At 35.1% G+C, this 20,090-nt stretch overlaps 1 protein-coding gene across 1 annotated transcript in view; it reads right to left on the bottom strand.

The window, feature by feature from the left end:
- The window catches only part of COL19A1 (collagen type XIX alpha 1 chain), a 394,072-nt gene that overhangs the window by 187,022 nt on the left and 186,960 nt on the right, over positions 1-20,090 (bottom strand). The window lies entirely within an intron of this gene.

Here is a 20,090-nt window from a genome sequence, read left to right as displayed (position 1 = left end):
TTGATATCCAAGATATATTTGCTGATGGGACCAAATCTCTATGTTGTCTATCCAGACGCATATCATAGTTTGGACAATAAGTAATAGTAATAATAATAATAGGTAAAATTTATATAACACTTAGTGTATGGAGGGTACTAAGTGCTTTTCAATCATTATCTCGTTTAATCTTTACAACAACCCTTGGAAGTAAATGCTATTATTACTCCCATTTTAGAGACAAGGAAACTAAGGGAAACTGCTTTGTCTAGGGTCACACAGCTAATAAGTGTCAGAGGCTGAATTTGAACCCAGAATTTCCTGACTCCAGTATATTACTCTATCCACTGAGCCACCTATATGCTTATCTTCATCCACTTGGGTTTTTCCTGTGTGGATGTTTAGGCTGAGCTCTTTTGAGACATCACAGATCTCATTTAGGAAACTGTGCCATGTTTGATTGCATAGGTGACTTAATGCTGTCGGTGCAATGTCTTCCTCAAACAAAAGCACCTGAGAGATTTCTCCTTAGATAGAAAACCTTTCTTCTACTTGACACAAAACCCAATATTCTCCATGATTTTAGCAAACATCTTTGTTGAACATACATCTCCAAGATTTGTGCCCTATTTATTATTAATAATGACAAGTTCCTCAAAGCCCATATCAGCTTTAAACACAAGGAAGTGTTTCTCAGTCTCAGTTGTCCGTGTTGCAAACATATAAATTGTTGTCATAAACTGTCTCTGGTTCCCTTTCTTAGCTCTTTATTATCCTATGCAAAAGCAAGAATACTAGGTTAGGGTGAAGAAGACACAGGTGATGGAGACTCAAGGAAAGTGTTCTGCTGTCCACAAAACAGAAGGACCAAATTCTCATGCTTCAAAGTTCCAGGAAGCATTCCTACGGTAGCAGACTCTTGACGATCCTTTTTCTCCCCTGTGCTACAGAAGAGCAACACATACAGTTTAGTCATGATGCTGCTGAAAAAATTTTTTTTTGTTCTTTGGAATCATCCAGTTCTAGGCCCAAGGCAGGAAATCGTGTATGCAATCTCCCTTAGACAAAAAGCAGAAAAGAGATAAAGGAGTCGGAAAAAATAATTAAGCTTTTATTTACTATCTAGTAAAAGGTAACCAACACCATCTCATTACTTCATTTTTCCTTTTCTTAAAAAGTAGCTCAAGCTGTAAAAAACTAATTAAATAATTAACATATGACAAGTGTTAAAATACCATTAATCACCTTTAATATTCTAGTTTAGCAAGATAAATTTCAAAACATAAGATCAGAGATAAAAAGACTGCAAATTACACAAAATATTAGATACTCTTCTAACATACTCATGGCAAATGTTTTAAATGTAGTTATATTAGAAACCGGGCAAGTTAGAACAAAAGAATATTATTTTGGTCTCATATGTGGTATCTGTACATTTTTTAAAAATTTAAGAAATTGAAAAAAGAAAGAGATTAAAATATTTTTTTATATTTCAGAGGAAGAAGAAAATACCATGTGAAACATTTTAAGGCCATAAAACATTTCAAAAAATTCCACATCAGCATATATATTATAAATAGCATTGTTTTTGATGATCTGTTGAATCTCACAAACTTATATATGTATATATATGTGTATATATGCATATATATGCACATCCATATACATATGCATATATATAATTGCAATCAAATATCTCAAGGGACTTATGGAATACTAATGGGGGTTCTGAACACTTATCCAGGCAAATATTTAGGTAATTGGAGTAAAGGTTCATTTATTTATCATTTTATCAACTAAAAATTTCTTTTCAATGATAGTCCAAGCATTTTCAATACAATGATATTTAATTTACATAATGCTAACTCCAAGTTACAAAAATAAAATATTCCTGAATAATATTTAGTATAATTTTAGTGGTAAGTGTATCTTGTATTACAGTTCTTTGACAATTCTAGATCAAAGGATTTAGTCATGAACTTTTGAAATCATCTTATCCAACTTCTTCATGAAGAAATAAGGCATGTCTGTCAAGTACTTGCCCAAGATCACATAGGTAATAAGTTATTAGATTCAAGATAGGAGCCTGTATATGCTTACAAAAAATCCAGTGACCTTAATTGGTCATCTATATATAGTACTATGGTATCTTTTTATTAACAAGAAATTTGAATAACTAGAGAACCCTACTGAGTAACTTAAGCACCCTGTTTCCTAACTATGATGTCCTTTCTCCATCCCTCCCTATCATTCTATGGTTTTGCATCATACAGATTCTATGGGTACCTGATAGCATTAATGCTCAGAACATTTCAGATTCTATTTTGAAATGGCAACCTTGGTGCAGATGTTCATTCCAGTGAACATCTCTACTTTCTAAACTCCACTTTCTAAAGGAGTGATGATGCCACTACTTCTTTCATGAAACTAAATTGATGTTTGTGGCTGACTGAGTAAAATAATTCTAAGTCATCTTGATATCAACATGCTCCTAAGAGACCTTACTTAGAAAAGTCTATGAGACATTGTGGCATACTTAGCAAATCTCAGAGTGCAAAAGAACTGATTAAAAGATCTGAGAAAGGTTCATTGGTTTGTTAATTTTTGCAATTGTGTTTGTGCTGGAAAATGTGCCTAATTATTGGAAATGGTGTGGCAGGAAAAGAAAGCAAATATATTGCTTGTTTTTAAGCAAGAAAGCCTATTACAGGTAATTAGATTTGAAATTAAGTAGCAAGATAAAAGAGGAGAATATGGAGGTGGAGTATGAGGGAGATAATTAGGAATGTTATGAGTCTTTAAAATAAAAGATTAAAAATGAAAACTCCATCCCACTAAAGGCTTTGGGGAATTTGCTCTTTTTTCATTCCTTGGTTTGATTTTGTATACCAGTAGCTCTCATAAAAATGTATTAGACACACTCGTCATGCAATTCTGGAAAATAAAAAAGAAATGGAACAGTGAACTATTTTTCATTATAAAATTAGTAGCGTAACTTCTTCAAAATTAGTAATGCTTGTGCTATCCCCATTTTTCTTTGAAAAGGTTTTGTCTCTATAGCAACATCTGTGAATGCAGAAAGGAATGTACCACTGTCAGACCATCAGTTACCAAAAGAAAGGCAGGGTTTATTTTAAAAATCCTATATAGTCAGTCAGACATATAGTATACGTCACTTTAGAAATACATATAGCCTAGAGAAGATCTTTTTAAAGTGATATAGGATGATTTAATATACAGTAAACCAGTCTCTTGACACCCACTGATTTTGTAAGTGTATTTAATTAGACTCCTTCAAAAATTGCATGCCATTTGAGAAAAACAAATGGCATCTTAAAGTATGCAAACAGAGGTATAAAATGTGAAAACAATGAAAATGAAAACAATTTGATTTACGTAATAGTTTACCCAGACATCATTTATGTTATACTAATAAAATTAATTTTCCCAAGAATTTAGAATTCTATTTTGACTGAATAGTTTTCTATATCGATACTGCTCTGCTAAAATGCTATCGGGAATTCATAAGGAGAGATGTAGAGCAAAAATGAATGTGTATAAATGTGAATAAAGTTTCTACCAGCTACTTGAGGTATCTAGGTCAAATCTGTGAAACTGTCCTATTCACTAACCTTTCTTCTCTCCTTTTCACTTTGAAATTACCTATGCTTACTACTTAAGGAGGCAGCTCCTGAAAAGGAAAAATTCTTATGAGATTACTACTTAACCTTTGCCACCCAGCATGCCCAAATACTCAAAAGGATTTATGATCTCATTAACCTGTGAGTTCCCTCTGATGATGCCAATCACAACCCATCCTGTTCATAGTCTCCCACAAATTCATCACAGGGGGTTCACCCAAAGTGCTGGTGGCCTTTCTTACTTGTTCTTGACATTGCTAAGATACCAATGGAACACACTGCCTGTTCACCTTCATCCCTTACCTTGCCATGTAGACAGTTCATATATATACATACACACACACACATATATACACATATGCTCACATATATATGTATGTATGTGTGTGCATATATATATATATATATCCTTAATTACATATTTTACTGTTGTTCTTCTTCAAAGTTACTCATCAGTTGTATGGTGGAGACTGCTCATAGCACCCAATATATGGGCAAAAAAGTAAAACAAAGCAAAACAAAACAAAACAAAAATCATTGATGTGGTATCTACACCAAGGCCATTTTGTACAAGATAAACCAGTCTTGCATATGGTTGCCATTATAGCTCTGCTATCAGTGAGCAATAAATAAATTACTCTGAAGAAAAGTCCCTGTCACTGTATACCATAATAAAAGCTGGTATTTACATGGCACTTTGAGATTTGCAAAGTATTTTCCATCTAGAAGCAGCTGGGTGGCCCAGTGTGTAAAATCATTAAATTCAGAGTCAGGAAGACTTTATTTCAAATCCTGCCTCAGATCTTTAGTAGCTGTGTGACCCTGGGAAAATCACAACCTCTTTCAGCCTCAATTCCCTCATCTATGAAATAGGGATGATAATAATAATACGTACCTCATAGGACTGAATGTGCGGATATAATGAGAAGATACACATGTAAAATGTGCTATGTAATTGCTAGTTTATTGTTATTGATATCATTATTCATTATTATGAGCCTCACAACAATTTTAAAGATGAGAGAACAAGTTCAAAAATGCTAAGTGATTTGTTCAAGGTATAGCTAGTAACTGTATGAGGTGTGAGAGGAACCCATTTCTTCCTGACTCCAATTCCAGCATTCTATTCACTACATTATCTAGTACCAGACCATCAATCAGCATTAAGATCATACATTTGGAGCCGGGAAGAATCTTAGAGGCCATCTGATACAACCCCCTCATTTTACAGATAAGGAGATTGAGGCCCACAGATCATCCTTCTAGAGATAGAAAGGACCTCAGAAATCATCTAGTTCAATATTTTCATTTCACAGAAGAGGAAAGTGATATCCAAGTAAATTAAGTGCCCAAGGTAATATAGGTAGTAAGTATCAGAGGCAAAATTTGAACCCAGGTCATCTGACTGCAGAACCAGTGTTCTTTTCATTGAATCACAGAAATTTCTTGTCCAACCCTTCCTATTGATTTTTCTTGATTTAATCCCTTCACTAGATTTCACGGGGTGCTGGAATATTAAGTATGTATCTACATAATCCCCTGTCAGTCTTTGTTCATTGACTCACAGACCATGCTGAATGCTAAAATACTGGACATAAGCCATATTAAACCTATGATTCATTTAAACAACAATGTAGTGATTTTGCGCTTCTTTCATCAACAAACATTTAACAAATATGACTAATGAGAATGAATATATTATGCTGTACTGTACTTGGTAAACACAATTAATAATTTTCTTAAATGTTTATTATACAGATTTCAGTTGTTTTTGGTCATGCCTGACTCTATTTGACCCCATTTAGGATTCTCTTGGCAAAGATACTGGAGTGGTTTGTCATTTCCTTCTCCAGTTCATTTTACAATGAAGAAAAACTGAGGCAAACAGGGCTGAATGACTTGCCCAGAGTCACACAGCTAGTAAGTATATGAAGCCAGATTTGGACTCAGGACGATGCATCTTCCTGACTTCAGTCCAGTACTCTATCCACTGCACCATCTAGCTACACTATCATATAAAGTAAAAAGTTCAAATCAATACTGATAAATCTCTTCTAACTGTGCTGAAAAAGTACAGAAAACAGATATAGATTTTTATGGCAAATACCACAAGGTGGACCCTAAGTACTAACTATAAAGCTCAAGAAATGCTACCATTACTGTTACACTAAGTTCTGTATCACGAAAGGATCACAATACTTTGCTCTCTGCTTACATAATTTCAAATAGGAATCCCTGACTGCTCTTGGAACTATGACATAATATTGTAGCTTCATGTTGGACTTTGAAACCTTTATGTACCCCAGACCAAGAAACCTACCACAGCATGGCATTTATATTTAATTTGGAATCTAAAACTCCTTATCACTGATTTGGTTAGAAAATTACATGATACCCTTTGAGAGGATTGTAGACACTTTGTTTTATCATGAAACTAAAATCTGGTATACCTGGTTGAGTGGTTAACTTGGTGGCATTCAAAAAAGCAACAGAAAAAATAATCAGTCCTTAAACATTTTTAATCTTTGATAACTGATTTTTTATTCTACCAAAATGATGCAATGAATACAAATCATTACTAAATGGAGATTAAAAGTTAGAGTTGGCATCCATAAACACGTCAAGGAAATAATATTAATTTTCAAGATAGTGTCCCTAATGGATGGGTTACTTTCTCCTTAAATGATGAATCTACCAAATCACTGTGCTTGTATTTAATATAACATCTTGGGAGATGATATTATTAGGGGAGGTATTAGTGGAGAGTGGAATGTGTATGGTAGGAAAATGCTTGCAGCCATTCCACCCTATTAAAGTCCTCCTGCTCTTAAGTACATTGTATTTATAAGACCATCTCTTGCTGGAGCACCTGTCACTAGGACACTCTCAGTGTACTTTAGACTTGATATCCTAGCATGCCTATGAGTTAAATAGAGAAAAGCTATCTTAATTTTCTAGATTATGAGACTTGAATCTCAGGAAAGCTAAGTGTTTCTCCTAAGATCATGGGTGAGATCAGTAGCTGCTAGAAAGAAAGCAGAGATAACTCCTATACCATTGTCCTACTGACTGGATAATGCTTGTGCCCAGCTACGTGTACAAAATGGCTTTCCATTCTGGATGCAGAAAGAAAAACACAGAGGTCTTTTGCAATGTGGGAAGGGTACAAGGAGACAAGCTAAATATAGTCATAAATATGATTGAACTTCAGTCTTAGAAGTAAATATGCAATTTAAGAAATAATAGATTTGCTGGAGCTGTTAACAGTCCTCTTCCCTGAAAATAAACAAATCTGAATATTGATAAGATACTTTAAAATTGACTACAGTTGTTCCTAAATATATGGAACTGGGAAGAGTTCTGGACTAGGAGAGAGAAACCCTGGGTTCTGGTTTTAGCTCAGCCACTTATTAGCTATGTGATGGGAGACCAGTTGTTTAACTTTTCTTGACCTCAGTTTCCTTATCTCTATAATGAAAGGATTAGACTGCATGATCTCTAAGGTTTCTGATTTTCTAATTCTATTGGTTTTTTTTAAGACTGAACTTGTGATTTTATTAGCATAAAGAACTCCCAGTGAAGAGATTCTCTGTATTAAAGAAGATCAGAAGTTATTCTGTAATATGGGAGCTTAAGGAGTTTCCTGGGACACTGAAAGGATAAGTGATTTGCCCAAGATTACATAGTCAGGATGAATCAAAGGCGGAACTCAAACCCAGGACATCCTTACTCTGAAGCCTTCTAGTGCAGTGGATAGAGTGCTTGACCTGGAGTCAGGAAGACTGGAATTCAAATCTGGCCCCAGACACTAACTGTGTGATGCTGGGCAAGACCCTTAAATTGTCTACCTCAGTTACTTAACCTCTGTCTGCCTCAGTTTCCTCATCTATAAAATGAGGATTATAATAGCACCTACCTCCTAGGATTGTTATGAGGATCAAATGAGACAATATTTGCAAAGTGCTCAGCATAGTGTCTGCTACATAATAATAACTTAATAAATGCTTGTTTACTTTCTTAATTTCTTCTATTCATCAAACCTCAATATCTCTTGGATTCTATGATGTGAAGCCAATAAATTGGGTTAAACCAACCCTCAGGATTCTTTCTGAGTCCAAGGACCACAGTTCTTCAGTTGATTATGGATGGTGTTCATCTCACTAAGCAGCAAAAGTCAGCAATGTAGTTGTCTTCAAGTAAATGTATGGGTTCAAGTGAGTTGTAGGACAACTCAGGATTGTAACCAAGTGTCTCTAAGAAAAATAGAACCATAGACTAATAGTTAGCAAGGACCCCAAACACCATCTGGGGCCTAGAGAGACTAAGTGGCTTGCTATAGGCTATGAGTAAAAGAGTCAAGATTCTCAAATCCTTGTCCTCTGATTCCAAATCCAGCACTCTTTTCACTGTACTAATTCTTCACAAATATAACTATCAAACTCAAATAACTGGTGGATACAGTTGCTTAATTTCTCTGGGCCACACAATTAGTTACTTTGTAAAAAGAGGGATTTGGACTAAGGTCTATTCTAGCTCTAGCATTCTATGACTTTCTAATTCTCTAAAAAATAGAAATTATATTTTCAGTCAGAATTCAAGAATTTAAAAATATGTGAGGATTTAGTCTCATTATTTTACCTAAGCCTTATCTGAAGTAATTTCCTTCTTCTAAGCAGAGGTTACCACAAACTCTCCTGTACGGAGGAACTCCAAAACTAATGCTTCTATCCAATTATTCAAATAAGATTCAGATATAAGTTCATCGACTTGGGTAGTAGCTCCTTTTATTTTTTTATTTGTCTCTTTTTCCTGGTCAGGTAGGATTTGGTAAGACAAAGGAGTATAATCACAGCATCATCAGATATAGAGCCAGAAAGGATGTGAGACTATGGGCAAGTCACTTAACCAAAGCAACTCTCTGAGACAACAAATTTAAGAGAAGATACTGACCTACATTGGTTGAGGGAGTTTCCTCACCCAGGAGTTACAGTACTAATGAAATCACAGGTCCAGTCCCTCTCCCTTGATGTATTTATCATGGAACATTGTGCATCTAAGGACCTATGTCATTGTCTTATTCCTGTTCTAGATTGAAATCCATGAGAAAATGATCTAATCTAAGTTTTATATCTCTTCCATCAGTAGGCAAGAAATACATGTTTGCTAAAAGAATGAGTGAAAGTGCCTCTTACTTGGCTTATAAAATCAAATTCTTTCCAATCCCATGTGATTGAGTGTTTGTCTCTCTCAACGGTTGAGATTTCTTCCTACCCCCGATGTCTCTTGGCTTCCCTTTCCTTATGGGCATGAAAGAACGTTCTCCTTGCTTACTTCTTGCCACTTTGGACTAATTTAGCTTGTGACAGGAGAAACTACAGCCCTTGCTGCTTTTCCACAGCAGGCGTTTCTGAAACAAAATTAAAACTGTTTATCAGTTGCTTCAGTTATGTTAAGGCTACCAAGCAAATTTGCTGCTGAAAGCAAGAGTTTCAAGCCTGTTTTCTTTTAAACATGTTTTTAGTGATGGAAAATGCATTCAGCTGTTCAAAGAATAATAGAATGGTCAGAACTTTCTCCTGAAGCAAGGTGGTGTAGTGGATAGAAAGACCCTCTTGGAGTGAGGACAACCTCTGCTCAAATTGCCTCTGTGTATGTGAAAAAAAATCATATAACTTCTCAGTGTCTAGGAACCTTTCAGAGACTAAAAGTTGCAGATGGGCATTGGTAGAAGCGTATCGACTTGGGAGCTCTTATATTAATGAAATCTTAGGTCCAGAAAAGAAAAAAAAAATTATATATATATACTGAACCTTATTTTCCATTGACTTTCATTATAATATTAGAGAAGTGTTATTTACCCAAATAACACATTTACAACTAACAATGCAACAAGTTTTTAAAGTTAAGTAAATATCTGAAAATTTGGGAAATTTGGAAAATTTGGGGAAAATTGATGATTCAATCAAGAAAAGACTTAAATTAAAAAAAAATCCAACCTGGAAAATATCCACAAGCTAGGGTGAGGATTGAGTAACATTATGATGTTGTAATAAAAAAAAATCATCATTTTTTGGATATGATTAATTTGTAAATTCTTCAAACTACCTTATTTCATCTTTCTGATGTGATAGTCAAGGCAATTGCTGCACAACTTCCTTTTGTGCTCCTAATACCACATTTATCAACTTCTTTCTTGATGGCATAAATCTTGTAACACTGACTAAATAAAGTTTCAATTTGGTTTTGGTATGTAAGGCCCAGTTACAAGTATGAGGGCTGAAGTAGGAAAAGCTGGCAGTGCACTTGACTGCAATTCATGTGCATGTAGCCATGGCAAGAGTCTCTCTGGGGTTCCATCACATTTCTAAGAGGAGGGAGAAGAGGTATAAGCCTTCAACAATTGTGGCAGAAGTAGGACAACATGATTTCCAGTAGAATATAGGGTGCTTGAAGGTAGGGACTGTTTTCATTTTGGTCTTCATATCCTGAGCCCCTAACACAACACCTGACACATTCTAGAAGTTTAATAAGTACTCACTGAATTGAACTGAATTTCTTCTCTTTTGGTTGTGCCCTACTCTGGCTAAGATCCTTCAACCTATGCAAGCCTTAATGAAATGTGATAACTACGATAACTCACATTTACATAGCATTTTAAGGATTTTATAGTACTTTCTTCCCATTAACCCTTTGAAGTAAGTAGTCACAAGCACCACAGCTGTTCTAAGTCCAACCTGATGTCCAATCAGTTTGAGGTTGGCTGTGGGATCAAAATGGCATTAGACTTCAAACAAACTAAGGTGCAAAAATTTATATTTCAACCAGACTTCATTCTTCAGTCTATACATTTCTTAAGTTTGAAATTCAGCTTCTGTAACTCTTTAAAAAAAAAGTATGTACAAACTACAAATGGACAGTTAATAGCACAAGGTTTTCAAGGAAACATGTGAGGATTAATGGATAACTTGATTAGAAAAGGACACAAAATTCTGCTTATTATCTGAAGACACTAAAAATGGTCAAAGAGCTTCAGATCTCTTAAGAAAACTCATAAAATAGTAATAATATAAACAAAGAATGACAAACATATTTTGAGCAAACAATGTAGATGCAAACTTTGTGACTCCAGGAAGTTAACAGTAGTTTTGGAAGATCATTCTGTAGAATGTCCTTTACTCATGTAGCTGCCATATTTTGCCCATAGTTACATAACTAGTAACTGTCAGAGGTCAGTTTCAAATCCTTGTCTTCCTGATTTCAAGCATAGTCCACATCTACTAGTCTACATTGCAACTCTATATAGTGCTTTAAGATTTACAAAGTTCTGTGGTCACAATAATCCTGTGAGGTAGTATAGAAGGTAAATATCATTATCCCCACTTGACAATTGAGGAAACTGAGGTATAAAAGGGTGAAATGACTTACCTATGGTCATCTAGCCAATAAGTGTTAGAGCTGGATTTCAAACCCAAATCTATTTACTTTTAGTTCAATGTTCTTTTCACTATACTACAATGCCATATACAATGGGAGTAAGACTAAAACTTACCATAATTGGGCTTTATTAGGCTTCTACTGAACTTTTTTTTAAAGGATCTCCAATACATAAAATGCTGTTACACTAAAATTCAATTCTGTTTTTCTGTTCCTCTTGACTTTTTTATGATAAAAATTCATAAGAACTTCAGATAATTATTTTGACTTGGTAAGAAATAATTATCTTGGCATATTTTAAAGATGCTCTACATTTACATAGATTTCTGTAATCTGTGAATTATTAGAATGAGATTCTCCATCTCCCAACCCCAGATGTTTTCACTGGTTATCCACCATGCTTGGAATGTTCTTCTTCCTCTCCTCCTCCTGGCTTCCCTGGATTCCAAGTCCCAGCTAAAATCCCACCTTCTTCAGGAAGCTTTTCTTGATTTCCCTGTATGTTAGTATCTTTCTTCTGTTGATCATTTCCAATTTATCTATTTTTTTTGTGAATAGTTATTTGCATGTTGTGTCTCCCATTAGAATCTAAGCTCCTTGAGAGCAGAGGTTTTCTTTTGCCTATCTTTATATCCACAACGCTTAGCACAGTTCCTGGTACTTAATAGGCAATTAATAAATGTTTGTTGACTAATTAGAGCATGAGTTTATTCATTCTTTATTTTGATTTTCTTTTACCCACAAGACAAAGTGTACACAAACTAAGTTATAAAATGAGCCCTTTTCCCATTGGCATCCCCAAATTCCAATTTAGCCAAGGAAAACACAACAAAATTGTGTTCTGTTATTGCTCTAGGTAAACAATGAAATCCTTTCAGATATTTGTTCCATAAAAGGGAAGAAATAATTAAGCTGAACATTTACAAACTTTATAAAGAACTCATTTCAAGTTGCTAGCCCAAGACAAATTATGATTAGGACCTCATGAAACTGCTAGATAACAACATAATTGCTAGAGTGGTCGACCTCTCTCAACTGGAGAGCCACAGTGAGAGGAGGAAGAAAACATGGATTGGCCATCTCAATGAAATTAAGATTCTAGGTAAAACTAAGAAAATGTCTTCTGGAGTGTTGGTACAAATACTAATGGAACATAACGGAAAGTATAATTTTAAATTTGAATAATAGCACTTTGGAAAGACTGCTGTTTCTCCTTTAGCTATTAGAAGTTAATTTAGTCAAATTCTTAGACGAGGCTTCTTTTGGTTTCTCCTCCGTTGTCAACTCAAATGACAAACATTTTCAAATAACTGATGCTGAGCAGGGGTGCAATAGGAAGCAAATTGATTTTTCCCACTACATTTGTTTCCTAAACAATAGCATTCTATATGTACCAACACCTCAATATTGTGTGGGTGGAGTTAACCCTGGATTCTCAAAGGCTCTGCCAGCAAAGTCAAGCTTTGGTAAGCTCTACCAGGCTGGAAAGGCTTTGAGTATATTTCTAATGACTGAGAGATGAATTTTTTTTTGGCTATGGTGGGCCATGAAACAAATAAAAACACAAAGAGTCCTCAGTCCTTGGTAACACTGTCCTAAATATACATTGATGGAGGTAAAATGTTAGAAAAGAGGGCAGAGTGTACTAATGATGATAGAAGCTTAGACAAAATAAAATACTAACCTGCACTTATTCCTAATCCATGATCTTTAACATAATCCTAAAGGATCAGAATCATACAACTGTTGACATTCTTATTATAAATGAAGCTAGAAGACATAAGAAAGTCAAAGATAAATGACAGACTGGCTCAGAGGCAACACGGTAAATTTTTGTGAAATGGTTGGCCATCTTATCTGTCAATACTTTAAAAAACATAAGCAAATGTACCTCTAGGAAGAAAATTATAGATTACATACTATTACTTATTGTAGAGGATGAATAGAGAAATTCTATAAAGCATTTGACAAAGTCCTCAAGACAAGAATGCCTAATAGTTTCAAAGTGAAGTTGGGCACAGAGAATGGGGAAATTTATGTTGAAAAATTTGAAGTTTGGAAGAAATGAATTGAAGAAATGAATGAGACCAAAGACATAGAGATGACTTGGAAGCCTAAGTTGCACTAATCATGGATATCTTCTTCAAGAACAAAGTTTAAAGGTGCTTGACGTGGTAAATATCAAACATTACTTCCATCACATAAATAAATGATTGAATGAATAAATAAATAAAATTGATTATATCTTAATATTTTGGGTCTTACCTAAGTATCAGCCCCTTAAGAATCAGCTGTGTTTAGTCAAATCATCAGTTGATTAAAGGTAAACATGAATAACAAATTAAAAGTAAAAAGACAAAAAAAGATATTGCAAACTACATCAAACACTAGATGTCTCTAACCAGTAGAGATTAATAGCATAAAAGGGCAATACTGCTTTAGAGAAAAAGTCCATGAAAGTCCATGAACCTGAGACCCCAAGATGGAAGACTGTAAGTGGTATCACTTCACAAAAAGTGAAAAACAGTTAAGGGAAAAATAAGCCTGGATAGAAATTTGTTGTGGGATTCATCAAAACCAAGGGTTCTTAATCTGGGGTCCATGAACTTAAAATACACATCAACATATATGTAAATATGTGTGTATATATATATGTGTATATATATATATATATTTGTAAATATAGATAGATAGATGTGTGCATATGTATATATTCGAATGTGATTGGTTTCCTTTGTAATTCCATGTATTTTATTTTGTACACTTAAAAACATTATTCTGAGAAAGTATCCACAGGTTTCAACAAATTGCCAAAAGGATCCATCACCCCCCCCACACACATACACACACAGAAATAGTTAAGAGACGCTGATCTAAACCATATCATTCAAAGACCATTTGTAGATGAAACTGGAAGGCAGATAGATATGAAATAGAATAGAATTGCCAGCATTCCAATCATGATATTTTCTCATCACCAACAACATCAGGGGAATTGCTATGTTTGGGCTTTGCCACTTCACTACCTGATGTATTCTTTGAGGAAGTGGAAATGGTCCTTGGGAAGGTAAAGTCAAGAGTGATTGGCCTCACTCAAGTGTCGAGAAGCAAATCTGTGATGAAGGTGATATGATTTAAGGGTACTCAGGAATTGATGTTCAAGACATCTATAGGAGGATTTCTAAACTTTATATCTCCCTCAGTGCCTTGCACAGTGCCTCATGGACACATATATAAATGTTTGCTGAATGAATAAATGAATGAAAGTCATTTTTTAAAATGTAAAAAGAAAACCACATACTTTTACCTAAAAAGGTGACTGAGAATGCCAACAACTGCCACACAATTTGCCTATATTCTCATTTTGAAAAAATCTTTGTGAGAGTTGTTATGAATATATCAAGGTTATCATTAATGAAAACCTGAGAAGAAAACAGGCAGACTTTCATGGGTGATCATATATAATCATCATTTTCAGTAACACATCTTACAGAGGTGTGGAGAACATAAGATGTTGCTATGTCTATCATTTATTGAAATCAAAAAGCATTGACTCAGTAGAACAAAATGACACTGAAAACAATGTCCATGTGTCAAAAATCATGCAGATTTCATCACAGATGTGACCAGAGAGATAACTTGGTTCAACCATCCATTGTGTTTCAACATCAAGCACTTCTAGGAGGCCTATAGTGTAAAGCCCCTTCACAATTTGCCTCTGACCTACCTTTTGAGACTTGTTTTATATAGCTCTGCCTTCTTCATTCACTCTATGTTAGAGACAAACTGACCCTCTTACAATTCCTCCAACCCAAGATTCTATTTTCAACCTCCTAGCCTTTGCTCAAACTGTCTCCTATTACTGTAGTACACTACCGCTTCACCTCAGCCTCTTTCAAGGGTCAGCCCAGGTGCCATTTTCCATATACTCAAGTGTGTGTGTGTAAGCACCATATGTGTATCTCAGGCAGATACTTCAGATGGTGAGTAAACTAGGGTCAGAATTGAATAAGAGGAAGTAATAGAATTAGATAGCATTTTGGAAACTGCCTGGTGTTTGAAGTAATTACAAACTGCTCCCTAAATAGAAGTCCTTTTTTAAAACATTAATATTTTTCCAGCAATACTATATATTTGTGAATTATGAAATGCATGCTCTCAAAAAAACTCAAAATTGAGGGGCAATGAAAAGATACTTACAGCTCCATTCAATATTGATAAGGTGAACCAGATACTGTGCTAGATGCTAGGAATACAGAGACAACAATGCAACAGACCCTAACATCAAATGGCTTACATTTGAGGGGTGAGGGTGGGGGAAGCAACATGAACACAGATCAATAAATATAAAATGTGTACACTTAGATTTCAAACTCACAATGAGGCAGAGCTACCCAGATTAAAGTGTTTCTGAGTCACTTGGGGTCCCTCACTTTTATATTCCTATTTATATTGTATTCAATGCCTAGCACAGTACCTAGAAAGTAGTAGGCACTTTAAAATCCTTGGTTATTAAATGATTAAAATAGTTTCTGGAAAGAGGCATTAATAACTAGGGGAACAAGGAAAAGTCTCTTGCAAGAGGTAGTAATCAAGTTGAGCGTTGACAAGAGCTGGGCATTCTAAGAGGTAGAAGTGAGGAGGAAAAATATTCTATGCATGGGGTTATAGCTTGTGGATAGGCAGACAAGTGGGTGATGGAATATCATATACAGGGAATAACAAGTAAACTAGTTTTGCTGGAACAAAGAGCGCATGAGAGGGATTGGTGGGAAATCAATTTATAAAGACATATTGGTGATAGATTTTAAAAGACTTTAAATGTTAAATGGAGGAATTTGTATTTTATCCCAAAGGCAATAGGGAGACTTTAAAGATTCTTTTGTATAGGATTGGCATGAGGAGAACTGTGCTTTGGGAAGATCAATTTAGCAGCTGTGTGGAGGGATGGATTGCTGAGAGGAAAGAACAGGGGAAGGAGACCAATTAGGTAGCAATAGTCCATGCATGTCAAAAGTGATGAGGGGTAGAGCTAGAGTGCTGTCTGCATTAGTGGAGAGAAGGAGAGGAGACAGAAGCAAGAGATGTTATGTAGGTGGACTCAAGAAGACCAATAATACTTGACAACTGATTGCATTTTGTGGGGTAAGGGAAAGTGAAGATTCAAGGAACACTCCACAGTTTCAAACATGTGTAAGTATAAGACTAATAGTATCTTTAAAAGAAACAGAAAAACTAGGAGGCAAGGTCATTTTACAGAAAATATAAGAAATTCTGTTTTCTATGTGTTGAGATGCCTATTGGACAATAGATCAGGAACTGGTGATGTAAAACTAGAATTTAGAGGAGAGAGGAGGGCTGGACATGTAAATATATGAGTCATCCTATGCATAAGGAGTATAAGTAGGCTATAGCATATTATGAATAATAACTTGTATTTGAGAAGGGTCATAGAAACATTATTAATATTATCTGTGTCTGAAAAAGAATGTAGTACAATCATAGATGGCACCAAGATATAGGAAAAAACAGATAGCTGGCTGAGCTCTGCACCATTATCCATAAGTTATTAAAGAAAGAATTGGATTGTTTCTGAGTATTGGATGGATCCTTTGTGGCAGATTTACAGGAAAATGTGGATAAGAATTTTAATAGATGAGGTCTGAAAGTGATGCCTTCTCCATTAGTGAAGGGAGTACCCATACTAGTGAGATGACAAAATTAACTAAAAGGAAACCAGTAACACAGAGAGAGGTCTAGGACTCAGGAAGATGCTTTAACTTCTCTGAACCTCAGTTTTCTAATTTATAAAATAAAGGGTTAGACTAAATGACCTCTAAGTCCATGATTACCAAACACACGATTACCAACTACACCTGCACAATTATTCAAGTAGTGCCCAGACAATTTGACACAGATTATGGGCTGATGAAAGAGAATTCCCTGGAAACAAGGAGAGGGAGCTGAACTGATGTTCCCTGTCCTTTTTGGAATGCAGTGAAGTTCACTGGATAAAGGTTTCCAGATCATGGTATAGAATGAATTTAGGTAGAAAACAAAATCTATCATTCCATGAGAATGATGAAAATGAGCAATCAAGTGGATATTTGTCTCAAACACACAAAAATGTAGAAGGATTTGTAGGAAGGGAGAGATGTGAAAAATGTGAGGCATGAAAATATTGATGAAATGGAAATGAAATATGCAAGAAATCAAAATTGGAATCATTACGTGCACTCGGTTCTCAGTCCAACAGAAGAGATTCCTGTCTATGGTGGATAAAGACCTATTTTCACCTTATAGTACTAGTGTGCTACAAAGAATTATAATTATTTTTGAAAAAAATAATATAATATGATAGAATGGCACTACAGACCTAAACATGGCAATATACAGATATTGACTATGGGGAACTAAACAGAAATACTAATTTGATTGAAACTCTACCATTGAATCATAAAGAATAGTGAGGTGTCACAAAGGTAGTTGGATGAGTACTGCATTTGGGGTCAGAAGACCCAGGTTCAAATTATAGTTCTTTAACAAAAATTTACTTAGTATCTGCTACATGAAAGGCACCAAATTGGTACTGGGACTGTTATTTCATTGGTACAGGGAACTTTCAATGAGTAAACTCCCTCTACCAACTCTGGTCAGTATGTTTGCTGAAGCTTACAGATTTAATCAGTTGCATAGTGAATCATACAATTTACAGATTAAGTGATCTGCCCAAAGTCTGACAGATAGTATGTGCCTGAGATATAGTACATTCCATGTACTATAATATGTTGCTTCTCACATATAACATGCTATATTTTAGGCTCCTAGCATCAGCTGTAAAATGAGAACACTGGTTAAGCAAAATCTAAGTTCCTGTTCGTTTGCACTCATGATCCTCTGTAGGAATGGTTACTTTTTATATTAGGAGGTGCCATTAGGAAACAAAATACCTCCTATGAATTTTTAAAGAAGCTTTTTAAAAATTCAGACCCCTTAAACAAGTACTTATAAATTTAGCCCTGCCTTGTTTATCTTCTATCCCTTTTTCTATTCTTCTCCTTCCTTTCATAGACAAACTTCTTGAAATTGTTAGTAGCCTACACTAGCTGCCTTCATTCCTGTCCCCTCATTCTTTGACCCCTTGTAATAAAATTCACACATCAATGTGACTGAAACTGTTGTTTTGGAGGTTGCCAATATCCTATCGATCATCAGATCCTCTTTTTAATCTTTATCTTCATAGGATCTTAGAATTTAGAACTAAAATGATCCTTAGAAGTTTTCTAGTCTAAGCCCTTCACTTAATGGATGAAAAAATTGAGTGCCAAAGAAGTGAAGTGTTTTGCACAATTTCACATAGCTAGTAATAAATAGCCTTAGCCTAACCTAGCCTAATCACAGCATTAGATACTGCTGTCACCTCCTTTCTTCATAAAACTCTCTTAAGGCAATGCACTTTGTTCCTTGTACATATGGTTCTACATTGGAGAAGGAAATGGCAAACCACTCCAATATCTTTACCAAGAAAACCTCATGGACAGTATTGGTGTGCTATGGTCCATGGGGTCACGACAAGTTGGACATAACTGAACAACAACATGCTTCTACATAAATTCATCTTCCACCCTCTTCTGTCTCTATACTATATTCTTTTGAGATATCGTCTACACTCCTGGCTTCAACTATGAATTTTTTTTTGTTGCTGAATAAGCTATCTTTATGTTCAGCCCCAACCTTTCTCTTGAGTTTTAATATTATCTTAAACCATATACAGGATATTTCCACCTGGATTTCCTTCCAGCACCTCAAATTCAACCTATCTAAAACAGAATTTGCTATCTTTCCCTCAAAACTGATTCCTCCTCCTGCTTATATTATTTCTCTTAAGATACTGTTATTTCCTTGAATCACTGAAGTTCAAAGCTTCAACCATACATGTTTATCAAAGTTAGCTTATGATTTTATACAGTATTTAGGTATCAACAAGAATCTTAGTGAAGTAAAGATTATTTGAAATCATCCAGAAGTAGCAGGAATTAGATAAAAGATGGTGTCCTGAAGATTGAGCATGGAGGCTTATGTTTCACATTAGCCCATTTGCACATCAGCCTAGGAGACTTTTGTTGAAGATACAGCAAAAGTATATGATTCTACCTAATCTGCCATATCCAACCAGTTGCTATAGATTTTTCCTCCATAATGTCTTTTTTCTGTCCCTTCCTCTCCATTCCCACTAGTTTAAGCCCCTTATCATCTCATACTTAAATTATTACATTAGGCCTTAAATGTCTTCCATGACTTCAAAGTCTCTCTTCTATTCATTTAGCACACTGATATCCTATTAATCTTCTTAAAGGACCACTTTTGTAGTGTCCTTTCCCTGTTCAGAAAACTTTAATGGTTCCATCTTGTCTACTAAATAAAGCTCAAATTACTTTATCCAGAATTTAAGACCTTCAACAATTTGACTCTAATCTTTCCTAATTTATTTGCCAGTTATTTCCAGTGGTCCAGATAATCCACATTCTTCATATTTCCTGAAAATGTGTTGAACTTTCCCACATCTGTGGCTTTTCCCTTTTCCCTCAGTATGCAATACAAAATCTCAGCCTCCTTCATTACTCTTGCCATCTCCATTTCTGAATATCTGATTTGTCCTTCAAGACCCAGATCAAATGCCAGCTCAAGAATTCACTACTCTTCCACACTTGAACAATATTTGTGCCACTCACTTGACACTTAATACATATTGTCTGTATTACAATTATATCTGTTCATGTGTTATCCCCCCCTCTTAGTCTGTAATATCTTTGGGGATATAGTAAAATACTATGTATCTTTCTTCCATCACATCACCCAGTATAGAACTTATACAAAGTAGGTATTCAATAATACAAGAACTATAATTATTGATTTAGGATGTATGAACTATAGTAGCCAAATATTTTACTTTCCTAGTTACAAGAGATTTAAAGAATTATAGATGATTACAGGATGTGCATGCATTACAATCTGAACCTGTGGGATGCTGTAGAA

This window comes from Vombatus ursinus, unplaced genomic scaffold (assembly GCF_900497805.2).
Source record: "Vombatus ursinus unplaced genomic scaffold, bare-nosed wombat genome assembly UNPS02009835.1, whole genome shotgun sequence".
Lineage (NCBI taxonomy): Eukaryota > Metazoa > Chordata > Mammalia > Diprotodontia > Vombatidae > Vombatus > Vombatus ursinus.
Note: the sequence above shows the minus strand (reverse complement) of the source record. Positions and strands in the feature narration are given on the sequence as shown.